This window comes from Quercus robur, chromosome 10, assembly GCF_932294415.1.
Source record: "Quercus robur chromosome 10, dhQueRobu3.1, whole genome shotgun sequence".
Classification (NCBI taxonomy): domain Eukaryota; kingdom Viridiplantae; phylum Streptophyta; class Magnoliopsida; order Fagales; family Fagaceae; genus Quercus; species Quercus robur.
In genome coordinates, this window is record NC_065543.1 from 45,415,327 (window position 1) to 45,428,403 (window position 13,077).

Genomic DNA, 13,077 nt, shown 5'->3' on the forward strand with positions numbered 1-13,077 from the left:
GTAACTGAATTGGTTAGACATATCTTAAAATTTCAAACTGAGATATCTAAAGTTCAAATTTCCTTACCCTTAATTAGCATAAAAATAAAATTGATAATAAAAAATTAAAAGTAAAATAAAATAAAATAAATGTAAGGGGGAGTTGGGAGAGATGTATTTGGAATGTATTGAAGGATATGGATAATATTTCAAACTTTCAGTTGGAGTTTAAGGGGCCGTTTGGATTGAGTTTTTTGATAACTCAATTCTCTGTTTCCATAACTCATAACTCAAAAATGGTGGGACCCATAGTAAAAAGGTTGTTTGGCCAAACGATAACTCTGTTTCCATAACTCTGTTTCCATCACTCAATTCTCTGATTTTTGAGTTATGAGTTATGGAAACTGAAAACAACAAAAGGCTGTTTTCAGTTTCCATAACTCATAACTCAATGGCATTTCCGTAAATAAACACACATGAGGGACCCACAGCCGCAACTTTTGACCACCTTTTGACTTTTTTTTTTTTTTTTTTTTTTTTTTTTGGGTTGGCGTTGGCTGTTTTTTTTTTTTTTTTTTTTTTCTTTTTCTTTTCCTGGGTTGGCCGTTCAGGTTTTTTTTTTTTTTTTTTTTTTTTTTTTTTTCTTCTGGGTTTGCGGGTTTGCGTTGTTCTTTTTTTTTTTTCTTTTCTTTTTCTTTTCCTTTTTTTTTTTCTTTTCTGGGTTGGCGACTTGGCGTTGTTCTTTTTTTTTTTTTTTTTTTCTTTTTCTTTTTCTTTTCCTGGGTTGGCTGTTCGGTTTTTTTTTTTTTTTTTTTTTTTTTAAGCTTCGATGAGTTGGGTATTAATAAAAAAAAAAAAAAAAAAAAAACTACTGTACTGGCTGACAGGTGTGGGACCCATGAATAGTGTGAAAAAATTGAGTGATGAAAATAAAAGTGATGTTGCCAAATGAGTGTGAAAAAATGAGTGATGAGTGATGAGTGATGAGTGATGAGTTATGAGTTATGAATGATGAGTGATGAGTGATGGAAATTGAGTGACGGAAATTGAGTGATGAAAACTTATTACCCAAACAGGCCCTAATCCTCCACAATATTTTCCACAATCTTTTTAGTAGTAATTAGTTAAGATGACAAGCTGTAATTAGAGCAACATCACTTTCAAATGAACCCATTAATGACATTACTATTACTCCTATTAAACATCAACCACAAGTCACAACCGACCAGTATTTTATTTAGAACAATACTAATGACACGTTTTTTTTTTTCACAATCTTCTTAATAGCAATTTATTAAAATGACAACTAATTAGAGCAACATCACTTTAGTATAAACTCATTAATGACATTACTATTATCAAATATCAATCACAACCGACCAATAATTTATTTACATTATGTTTGTTTCGATATTAACATTTTCTATAAAATGAATCATTTTCCAAAAAATATATATATATTTTCTAGAAAATTATCTTTTTTTTAATATATATTTGGTAGCAACCTTAAAATAAATGGAAAATTTTCTTTTAACTTCCCTTATTTAGCTTTACATGAGATATAATTGTTTTCTTTATTTAACTTCACGTAAAATAGAGTTGTTTTCCATAAAATTTTAGTGGAAAATAATTTTATCACATGCTAAGCTAAATAAGGGAAATTTAAAAGATAATTTTCCTTTGACCTATTTTTTCTGATACTACCAAATATAGGAAAATGAGAACAATTTTCTTCACATAAAATTTTCCATTGAAACAAATGTAATGACACGATTTTTTTTTTCCCACTATTTTTTTAAGGGTAATTTGTTAAGAAAATAAATTATAATTAGAACAACATCACTTTTGCGTAAACTCATTAATGATATTACTATTATTAAACATCAATCAAAACCGACCAAATTATGAGGAAAAAAAATTCCATCCTTAAACTTCTTGATTTAATTTATTCTGTTTCTTCTCTTCAAAAAAAAAAAAAAAAAAAATTCTGTTTCCTGAAGAAGGCTACTCCTTTTTTAAACCTCCATATGTAGGACTAATGGGTTTATGGTCAATGTACTTTTTTAAATCTATATATCAATCTGCCTTTTTAAGAGTTGTTTTGTTTGATACTAGAAAGCAAAAACATAAAGAAAGTTGAAGTGAGCTAAGGTCCACGTTCTGAAGTCCATAGCCATATCTTCATCAATTATTTGGCCTACCCTTAACTTTTGGCGAGCCTATTTGGACGGCAATCGCATCTCAAGCAATCAGACTGAAAGAGAAAGACAACTTTTTTCGTTTGGATTTTAACATCAATGTTATAATTTATTTATATTTCTTTATTTGCTTATATTTTTTAATGTATTTGCAGATCTGTTTTAATTGGTTTTATCTACCTTTTGCAAAATGCGTTTAGCTTGTATACTGTGCCTTTTTGCATTGGACATACTACGATTCAGACACATGTTTGCATTATGACGTGTCCAATACAAAAAAGTACCGGACACAAGTCATATCTTTGCAAAATCGTAATTACGTTTTAACTATATAACAACTTTTGTAATTTTATTCATATTTTATTAGCAAGACTCTAGTGTAAAACTGAATTTAAACTAGTTCAGGCTTTCGTTGCATGGGTTATGTGTTGAAATTCAGGATTATTTTCCATATTAATTTTTTTAGTTTAATATATTTTATTGGGTTTATTTTGACCCCAGTTAAATTAACCAAAAACTCAAGTTGATTAATTAGTCCAAATACATGCAATATTCGATTGACTTGTAACCAAGACAAGGTAACCCCTGGCCAAAACCAAGGTGGTTGATACCATACCGTACTGACCAGTACGGCCAGCATTTACCATTTAGTACATGCACCGATACCGAAACGCAGCTAATTCGTAATTGTTTAAATACCAGCCGTATCGGCCAATTTCAAGCATACTAGCCGGTACCAAAAAAAAAAAAAAAATAGTTTTGTAATTTTCAAATTTTTGTAAGGGCAAAATGGTAACTTATTTGTATTATTTGTTTTCTTAGTATACAATAAACAATTAAGCTTTGGGTTAATCTCACATTAAAAAATGAGCATGAGTTAAAGAGGTTTAAAGTTTATGCTATGTATCCAAGAGTTAGGCCTTTTTGGATATATATCACTGTAAGTTTTTTTAAAAACCTTATCTCCTCTCCTCTCCCCTCCTTGTGTGTGTGTGTGTTAATACTTAGTATTCTAAAAAAAAAAAGCTTTTTATTTTTTATATTTTGTTCTTTTTTCTTTTAGTTGATACTAAAAACTAAAACCATGAATAATTTGTTTTGAATTGAAGTAATGTTTTATAGTAAACTTTTATTTTTATTATATTTATAAATATAAAAAATAGTAGTAAACTCAAAACGGTATACCAGTATTGATCAGTACCAAAATATATCATTTTACTAGCCAAATCGATACAGCCTTCGGTACGAAATTGACTCCCTTAGCCAAAACCTCATCAATTTCTCAAAACCACATCTTTCCATCATCTACTTCACAGTTCAAAACCACATCACCACAATGCATGACCCATTCAACTTTTATTGAAAAGCCTAAAATTGCCAAACCTAGAAATTTTCTTAAAGGGAGAGAATGACCTTGAAGAATTCAAAACTTGATCCTAAAACCCAAATTTCTCATCCCATTGTAAAAGAAATAAAAATTAACTATTAAAACTTGACTAATCTGAGAATGACCGCGAAGAATTGAAAACTTAATCATAAAACCCAAATTTCTCATCCTATTGTAAAAGAAATAAAAATTTACTATTAAAACTTGAATAATTTGAGACAAGGGATCAGTTTGGTCAATTAGAATATCTTTAAGAGTTTAACATTTTAAATTGATAATATAAGAAGCTGGCTTGGAGTCCGACCCAAACTTGGATAGGTCTCTTTGCGATTCCCCCACCCTCTCCACTTCTTCTTCTTCTTCTTTTCAATTTTTATCTAAGAAAAAGAAAAGTACTATGCTTTATCAAGGTGGCTAAAAATCCAATGGACCAAAATTACTCGTTAAGTCTTTTTTGTTTTTTGCTTTTAGACAGTTACAATATATGACTAATCCTGTAGCGTGAACAATTTTTCTTCTAAATTTCTAAACACTCGTTAAGAATCATGATCCACCTCCACTAATTAAGACTCATGATTAGTGACTCCAGAAATGTTCCATCAAATAGACTTTCATTATGCCTATTACAATAGAACAAGAAAAAAGGATTTTCATTATGCAAAGAGAGTTGTTGAATTATTACATCCCAGCCAATTGAGATAGCTGATTTCCCAAAAAGGGCTATGAATTATCAATAAAATTGAGCCCGTAAATTATTCTGTACCATAATCTATAGCACTGCGAGATTGCGTGTTTATTGCATCAACTTATTGATAAGGTCCAAGATCTCTTATCCATCAATTGAGTTGAATTTTGACTTTGCTTTAACTATATTAAAATATTAAGAAATTCATACTATTAACATTATTGTTTGTTTGTTTAAGTAAAAATGTTTTCTAGAAAATGAGTTATTTTTTAAAAATTATTTTTTATAAAATTATCTTATTTTCTTATATTTAGTAACAACCTTATTTAAATTAAAAAATAATCTATAGCTTATTGTGAGATAAAGTTAATTTTCAAAAAAAAAATTAGTGAAAAATAATTATATTTTTTCTGTTAACCAAAAATAGTTTTTCTTTGAATAATTTTTTTTCTCTGACGTTACCAAATACTAAAAAACACAAAAAACTATTTTTATATAAAATTTTTCATCAAAACAAACCGAACAAATGGGCATGGTAACATGAATAAATTTTAGAGAGTAGTAGCAGTGAAGAGTAATGAACATTATCATGTACAGGGCACTAGGCTACTAGCAACGTATCAAAAATATTACTATCAAGGTATCTACTTGATTACTATGGATTGTCTCACAAGTATAATCAATGCAAATTTAACAATCTGTTTACAATATAATATTGCATCATTATGAGTTGTGTATAAAGCAACATATACATCATTGAGTTTTATATAATTTGCTATACAAAATGTCGGAAAGTTTTTGCCAATTGAAACTAAGGGCAGCAATAATTTAGAAACTCCTAGCCTATCCCTTAAGTTTTTTTTTATCGTTGACTTAAACCATGCATTTGGCTGCTACTAAAATTGAAAATTGACATGGACATGAAAGTGATCTTTGTTATGTAGAAGACAACTATGGAAAACATTGTGATGTGACGAATGCGTATGAAAATTTGAGTAAAAATTATCTTCAATGGGGTATGTTGAGCTACACCAACGTACACTAAGGAAAAAGATAATGTTATTATAATAACTTTTCTTTTCTTTTTTTGTATTTTTCCACTACTAAGAAAATTGTCTACTGAGAAAAAAAGAGGGAGGGCTTACCTAGGATACACATATATAGAACACAGAGGCTACAACTACAAGTGTTTGATCATAGAACATAGAAAAAAACCATAGCCATAGGTTTCAACCAATCCAATACCTACAAGTGTTTGATAAAAAATGAAAAATTGTAAATGGAAGAAAGGATTTAGTCAAGAAAGTGACCCCAACCAATGATCCTGACTTACACATCTCATATCTCACAACATATGAGCATCACAAGTTTATGACTAGTGAGATGGGTTGGATGCATATAATTCTGTATGAGAGATATATATATATATATATATATATCTTCTTGTTCAGTTTCATGCATCTAATTAGATATTGAATATTTGATCCCTTGCAAGGTCTATGCATATGGATATTATGGGGTTAGCCTATTTCAAAATAGTTACAATGTCATTTTCTAATTTCTTTTTCTTTCTTTTTTTGGTAGAGGTCATTTTCTAATATCTCCTACTAGTATTTAGGTCAAACTCTTTGAAGTGCCAATTTGGTTCAGGCTCATCTAGACCAAAATTATATGATGCATTGCCCTTTTCTTCAGGTAAAGTGGGGGGAGACCTCTCTATAATTTTCTTGAACCAGACAAGGACCAAATAATTTCAATAAACTTTGTCAAATAATTGAATTTCACTTGGTTACGAAAGAGTATTTGGTATCCATGTTGCTAAGATTCATTGCATACTTGCATTTTTTATAAACTACAGTACAACTTTGGGTTGAATGGCGCAACGACAAACCATCAAAAGGGTTTTGCTATTAAGGCCTCCTTTTATTTATTTATTTTGAATTGTTTTGGGTTGAATCTTTTTGGTTAGTCTATACACCAAGCCTGCCAGTGTGTAAGCACAATCCAATCACCCCAAGGGACCAAGTTTAATCGTGTTATATCATATATGACTTGTTTTGAAAAGAACTACTTTGATTTTTTTATTTTTTGGGTTTGAATTTGCAAACTCTTAGTCTCTAACACACACTTAGGGCTGCAAATAAATTAAGTTATTTATAAACAGCTTGAGCTCGGCTTTAGAAAAAGTTTGTTTAGTAACCAAGCCAAACTCAAGCCCAACTTTAAGCTCAATTATTAAATAAGCGATGCTCAAACATAATAATGTATTCGTGAACAAACTTGTGAACATTAGGCCTCGAATTAACTACATATAATACTATATATTTATATATATACTTGTCTAAAAATATATTTATATACATTTGCAATTGGGTTATATAAGTTTGTAATTTGATTCATATGATATAAAATTATTATTTATAGTTTATTCATAACATAAACTATCCATGTGCAGTAAAAATCATAAATTTGTGAAGGGTTAAGACATTTGTAGGTTTTTTTTTTTTTTTTTTAGTCATGGTTTTACTATATATAAAAAAAGAATAAGTTAATTAAATAGCTCATGAACAAGCCCGAGCATGCTCAACAAGTAAATGAACTAAACTTGAACATGTAATCTTATTAGGTGATGAACTTAAACTCCACTCATGTTTGAAATAAAATTAAATGAACAAATCTGAACTTTTAATACTCGAGTTTTCTCATTTATAAGCCACCTCTCACACACACCTCTTCATACTTATAGTACTTGGAAATGACATCAGGCACAAAGAACATTACCACAATCCAATCACCCCAAGGAGCCAAGTTTAGTAAGTGTAATATAAGAACAACCAGATCTGAACTCTCAAGCAAGTTTGAAATTAAGCTTTCATTCTAAGCCAATAAGCTTGCTTAATTCCACAGTATGTTATTTTTTTAAGGGAATTCCAAAAGTGTCATCGAAGCCTTTTAAACCTACATTCCACTCTCTCTTGATTCTTTCTCTTGTTCTCTCCTAAATTGAAATGAGCCTTATAGTCCCCGTCAAGTTAGGATTTTATTTTTGTCTTTATAAATGTAAATTTTAGTCTCACAATTTGGCTCATTGGGTGGCCCTCTATAATTGGGATGGGCCTATCTCCATCTCTTCTCTTCCTTCTTAGGTTCTTGTTTTCGAAGTTGTAAATGGATTGAATCTTGTTTCTTCTTAATATATTCTTAGTCATTAAAAAATAAGAAAAAGAAGAGAGAGAGTTTAAATTGACAACCAATAATTATGAATTACAAAAAAGCCCAATCCAAATACGTCCAAAATTGGATTGGATAAATTTGATCTGAATTAGATCTAAAACGGGTTCCCAAATCCCAATTCCACAAATATTGGGTTCCACTAAGTCAAGCCTGTTGCTTTCGAGTTTCAAACTTTCAATGGGCTACAAGAGCAAAACAGTTCAGTTTCAGTTTTGTGAACGAGTTGTACTGTATTTAGGCCCAAACTAAAAAAGTTAATTTGGGGGCTGAAATGACGCTAAGTAAAGAGGGGCTAAGCCCTTTCATCTTCGGAAAATCCGTGGGCTAAAAATTCAGAACAGACAGACCAGGTAGAGGTGGGTGCACTGTGCAAACTGGGCTGAACAAATTTCACTATAACAGGGGCTGACCCCTTTTATCTTATGCTCATTTTTCCTTTCTTTATCAAGGGTATTAATTGAATGAAAAATGCTACGTATACGTTATTTTTACAATACTTTCACAACAAATTTTAAGTGATAAGTTGTTACTGATTTTAATTTTAAGTTGTTACTGATTTTAAGTTGTAGCTGAATTGGCACCTCCCCATGAACAAAGTGCTTGGGGTCTAGGGGGGAAAAGATTCGAGCTGTAGGGTTAGCAGCATATTGGAATTATTTCTCAAAAAAAAATTTAATTTTAATTTGCAACTTAAATTACTTATTTACGCATCCGTACCAGCCAATAACAACTTGCCACTTAAGATTTATTGTAAAAATACTGTGAAAATATTATAAATATAGCATTTTTCCAATTGAATTTCCTCCTACTCAAAATTATCAAAATATCCTTTACCTCTATTTTTTTTATAGTATAATTACTCCCCGTGGCAGAGCCACATTAGAGCATCTCTAGCAGACTAGGCAAATTTTTGTACTGTTTGGAGAATGAACAGTGACATTTAGCTTTTACCTACCCACTTTTCAAATACACTTTCCAACAGACTCTCTATCACATTCTCTATCTCATTTAAATATTATTTCTTCATTCATTCTTTATCATCATTTATTCTTCCTATATTTATTCCCAACAATTATATTTTTTAATGAAAAGTGTTATATTTACAACATTTTTTGCAATACTTTCACAAGAATTATAACAAAATCCTATATGAAAAGTTTTTACTAATTCTAATTTGAACCCACCACTAAAAATATATTTTTACTCACCAATATTAGCTAATAACAATATGTTATTTAAGATTTATTGTAAAAATATTGTGGTAGTATTTCCATTCTTTCATCCATATGTTTCCTTTTTTTTCTCTTGTTTTTTCTACACCACACACGTATACCCATATGTGGGGGGAAAAGACTAATAGGCCCGTTTGAATATCTATACTAGGCCAGGGGCCCAGCCCATGGGAAAACCCCTCCTCGGTCATGGAAAAATCCTCCTCGGATGGATATAGCCGAAGGTAAAAGAAGTAACGGACCATCAATGGCGAAACTCCAAACCATTCATGGCGAAACTCCAGACCATTCCATAGGGCAGGGAAAGCACGAAAGTGGAGAGAGACGACAGATAGAATGAAAGCGTACAAGGGAAGGCAGCCTTTATTGTATTCAATGCCTTGTATTTGACACAGCCATACTTCTCTGTCCTTACAACCACTCCCAACAACTGGAGGTAGGGGCGAATGGGACAAGTATCTACCTTGAGAACCCCAGTCAGGAGGAGAAAAACGACTATAAAAGGGGAGTAAAGAGAAACAAATTGGGGGGGGGGGGGGGGTATGGATCCCTAACACACCGGGAGCACCAAGAAAAGTTCCTCGGATTCTGCTGAGGACTAATCCTCTCTGTTAAATTTGGCCCATGGGAAATACCTTGATGGTCGTCATCCACACACTAAAGCCCAGTTCTAGTAATCCAACCTCTACAAATTCATTGTTCAGGGCTCCTTGGGTCGGAACCACATAATTGTTGGGCTCGAACCCCGAATCGTGACCCTACAATTGGCGCCGTCTGTGGGAAGAGCTGGAGCATTAGCAAATGCAACGACCAATCATGGCGGGGTCGAGCTCCTGCCACCAGGAGTCCATTAGAAAGACCGTTGTGGCAGTGGTACAAGCTACATGAAAGCCCCTTCCTTGTCTTCCAAAACACATCGTCGTTGTCGTCACTCAGCCTCCACTCAGGCCCATACTTCGAAGCGTTGATTACGCGGGAAGGGTTGTTAAGTGAAACGTGGTCCTAAGGGCTTCTAACGTCAGACATTTGCCCCGGGCACCTAACAAGGGGCTAACTCTCGCGGGCTTAGCAGTCCAGTTCGTTGAATCCCCTACGGAGAGAGAAATTAATAGCCAAAGCCCAAGTGCTAGACAGAACCAAGGTCTTGCATAGTCCTCGGACTCAAGCCTATGGGAAAACTAGACACACTGAACACAAAACCCAAGTACTAGATAGAACCAAGGCCTTGCATAGTCCTCGGACTCAAGCCTATGGGGAAACTAAACACATTGAACACAAAGCTTAAGTGCTAGACAGAACCAAGGCCTTGTATAGTCCTCGGACTCAAGCCTATGGGGAAACTAGACACACTGAACACAAAGCTTAAGTGCTAGACAGAACCAAAGCCTTGCATAGTTCTCGGACTCAAGCCTATAGGGAAACTAGACACACTGAACACAAAGCCCAAGTGCTAGACATAACCAAGACCTTGCATAGTCCTCGGACTCAAGCCTATGGGGAAACTAAACACACTAAACACAAAACTTAAATGCTAGACAGAACCAAGGCCTTGCATAGTCCTCGCGCTCAAGCCTATGGGGAAACTAGACACACTGAACACAAAGCTTAAGTGCTAGACAGAACCAAGGCCTTGCATAATCCTCGAACTCAAGCCTATGGGGAAACTAGACACACTGAACACAAAACTTAAGTACTAGACAGAACTAAGGTCTTGCATAGTCCTCGGACTCAAGCCTATGGGGAAACTAGACACACTGAACACAAAGCCCAAGTGCTAGATAGAACCAAGGCCTTGCATAGTCCTCGGACTCAAGCTTATGGGAAAACTAAACACACTGAACATAAAACCCAAGTGCTAGACAGAACCAAGGCCTTGCATGGTCCTCGGACTCAAGCCTATAAGGAAACTAAACACACTGAACACAAAGCCCAAGTGCTAGACAAAACCAAGGCCTTGCATAGTCCTCGGACTCAAGCCTATAGGGAAACTAGACACACTGAACACAAAGCCCAAGTGCTAGACAGAACCAAGGCCTTGCATAGTCCTCGAACTCAAGCCTATGGGGAAACTAGACACACTGAACACAAAGCTTAAGTGCTAGACAGAATCAAGGCCTTGCATAGTCCTCGGACTCAAGTCTATGGGAAACTAGACACATTGAACACAAAACCCAAGTGCTAGACAGTTTCAAGGCCTTGCGTGGTCCTCGGACTCAAGCCTATGGGGAAACTAAGCATGTTGAAAACAAAGCTTAAGTGCTAGACAAAACCAAGGCCTTGCATAGTCCTCAGACTTAAGCTTATGGGAAACTAGACACATTGAACACAAAGCCCAAGTGCTAGACAGAACCAAGGCCTTGCGTGGTCCTCGGACTCAAGCCTATGGGGAAACTAAGCATGTTGAAAATAAAGTTTAAATGCTAGATGGAACCAGGGTATTGCATAGTCCTCGGGCCGTATACCTAAAATAAATCAAAGTTATGAATATCATCGGAAACTAGGGAAAGGGCCCTAATTCCGGGCGACCCCTTCGGACAGTTTATTTCAGATTGCACATCCTTAGGCGGTTACTCCGTTCACAATACGGAACGTGCGGCTGTTATCTCGGTTTGTTCTGTATGGTCAACTTATTTAAAATCAACACCGTTGTGCTCGTCGATCTCGATAAATGACTCTACCGATGAGGTCATCGGTTCTAAATACAGTTCAAAAGAAAAACACTGGTACATCCATTCACACGATAATCATTGCAAAAGAGAAAGGATACGTAAAATGCGATAAAATCATCTTTTATTAGATAAAGAGACGGTACAATATACATAAAGGGGCTTAGACAAGCCTGAAATCATAAGCTAACTGAAAACAAAAATTATAACATAAAATACACGGGGACGATAGACCCTTCAATTCTGCTCTAACAACGACTAGGCAAGTCTGGGTGGCTCCGGTGACGGAAGAGAAGAAGAAGCAAAGGAACCCGGGTGGCGCCAGTGATGGAAGAGAGGAAGAAGTGGGAATGCCAAATTCCCGTACTAGCTCTGACAGCAATCGAGCAAGAATCATATTAGCAATAATCGAGTGGAAGCTGATGGTACTGGCGATGGGAAATCTCAGTGCTATCGCACCAAAAATCTAATGCAACATCCACCTGCTTCGGATTTTGGCTGAAGGAAAATGAGGTTCCTTTCTTGCCCTATCGAGGGGAAGGAAGGACTTGAGCCTTTGTCTCCCTTGTCCTGACTAGGCCATTCTGAATCTTGGAGATACCCAAGGCTTCTGAAGGGGATTTTGTTCCTTTACCCTCGTCCCAACCATGATTATTTCGCTCCCAAAATCTCAATCACTCTCGTAGTAGGGACTTTGGGAACTTTTGGAGAGATAGAAATCTGAAAATTCAGGACTCTGCAAATAAGGAGGGACTATCTCTCACTGCACATCTTATATAGAGGACGAATCTGGAGGTAATCAATTCGCTCCGAAACCCCAGGAAGGAATTACAAACGAGATTAATCTCATTCGAATTCCAAAGCAGCCTTCAACCGTTGGATTTATGTCACCTCGTGAAAGAACCCCAATTAAAGCGCTCCTCGTGTATCGAAACGACAAAGATATAGCTGGAATAGATTAAAAGAATATCCCATAGCCAAGAACGCGCCTCGAGCAAATGAAAAGACTCTGGCATTAATGGAAAGCAAGGCTTGGGGAACCGTGACAGAGGCTCAATGTCACCAAAACCCTCATGTCCGTCCGAGGAGCCGAACAGCAGGATTTTGAGGGTCTATTGTGGGGGGAAAGACTAATGGGCTCGTTTGAATATCTATATTGGGCCAGGGGCCCAGTCCATGGGAAAACCTCTCCTCGGCCATGGAAAAATCCTCCTCGGATGGATATAGCCAAGGGTAAAAGAGGTAACGGACCATCAATGGCGAAACTTCAGACCGTTCCACAGGGCAGGGAAAGCACGAAAGTGGAGAGAGACGACAGATAGAACGAAAGAGTACAAGGGAAGACAGCCTTTATTGTATTCAGTGCCTTGTGCCTGACACAGCCATACTTCTCTGTCCTTACAACCACTCCCAACAACTAGAGATAGGGGCGAATGTGACAAGTACCTACCCTGGGAACCTCAGTCAGGAGGAGAAAAACGACTATAAAAGGGGAGTAAAGAGAAACAAATGGAGGGGGATGGATCCCCAACACACCGGGAGCACCAAGAAGAGCTCCTTGGATTCTGCCGAGGACTAATCCTCTCTGTTAAATTTGGCCCATGGGAAATACCTTGATGGTCGTCATCCACACACCAAAGCCCAGTTCTAGTAACCCACCCTCTACAAATTCATTGTTCAGGGCTCCTTGGGCCGG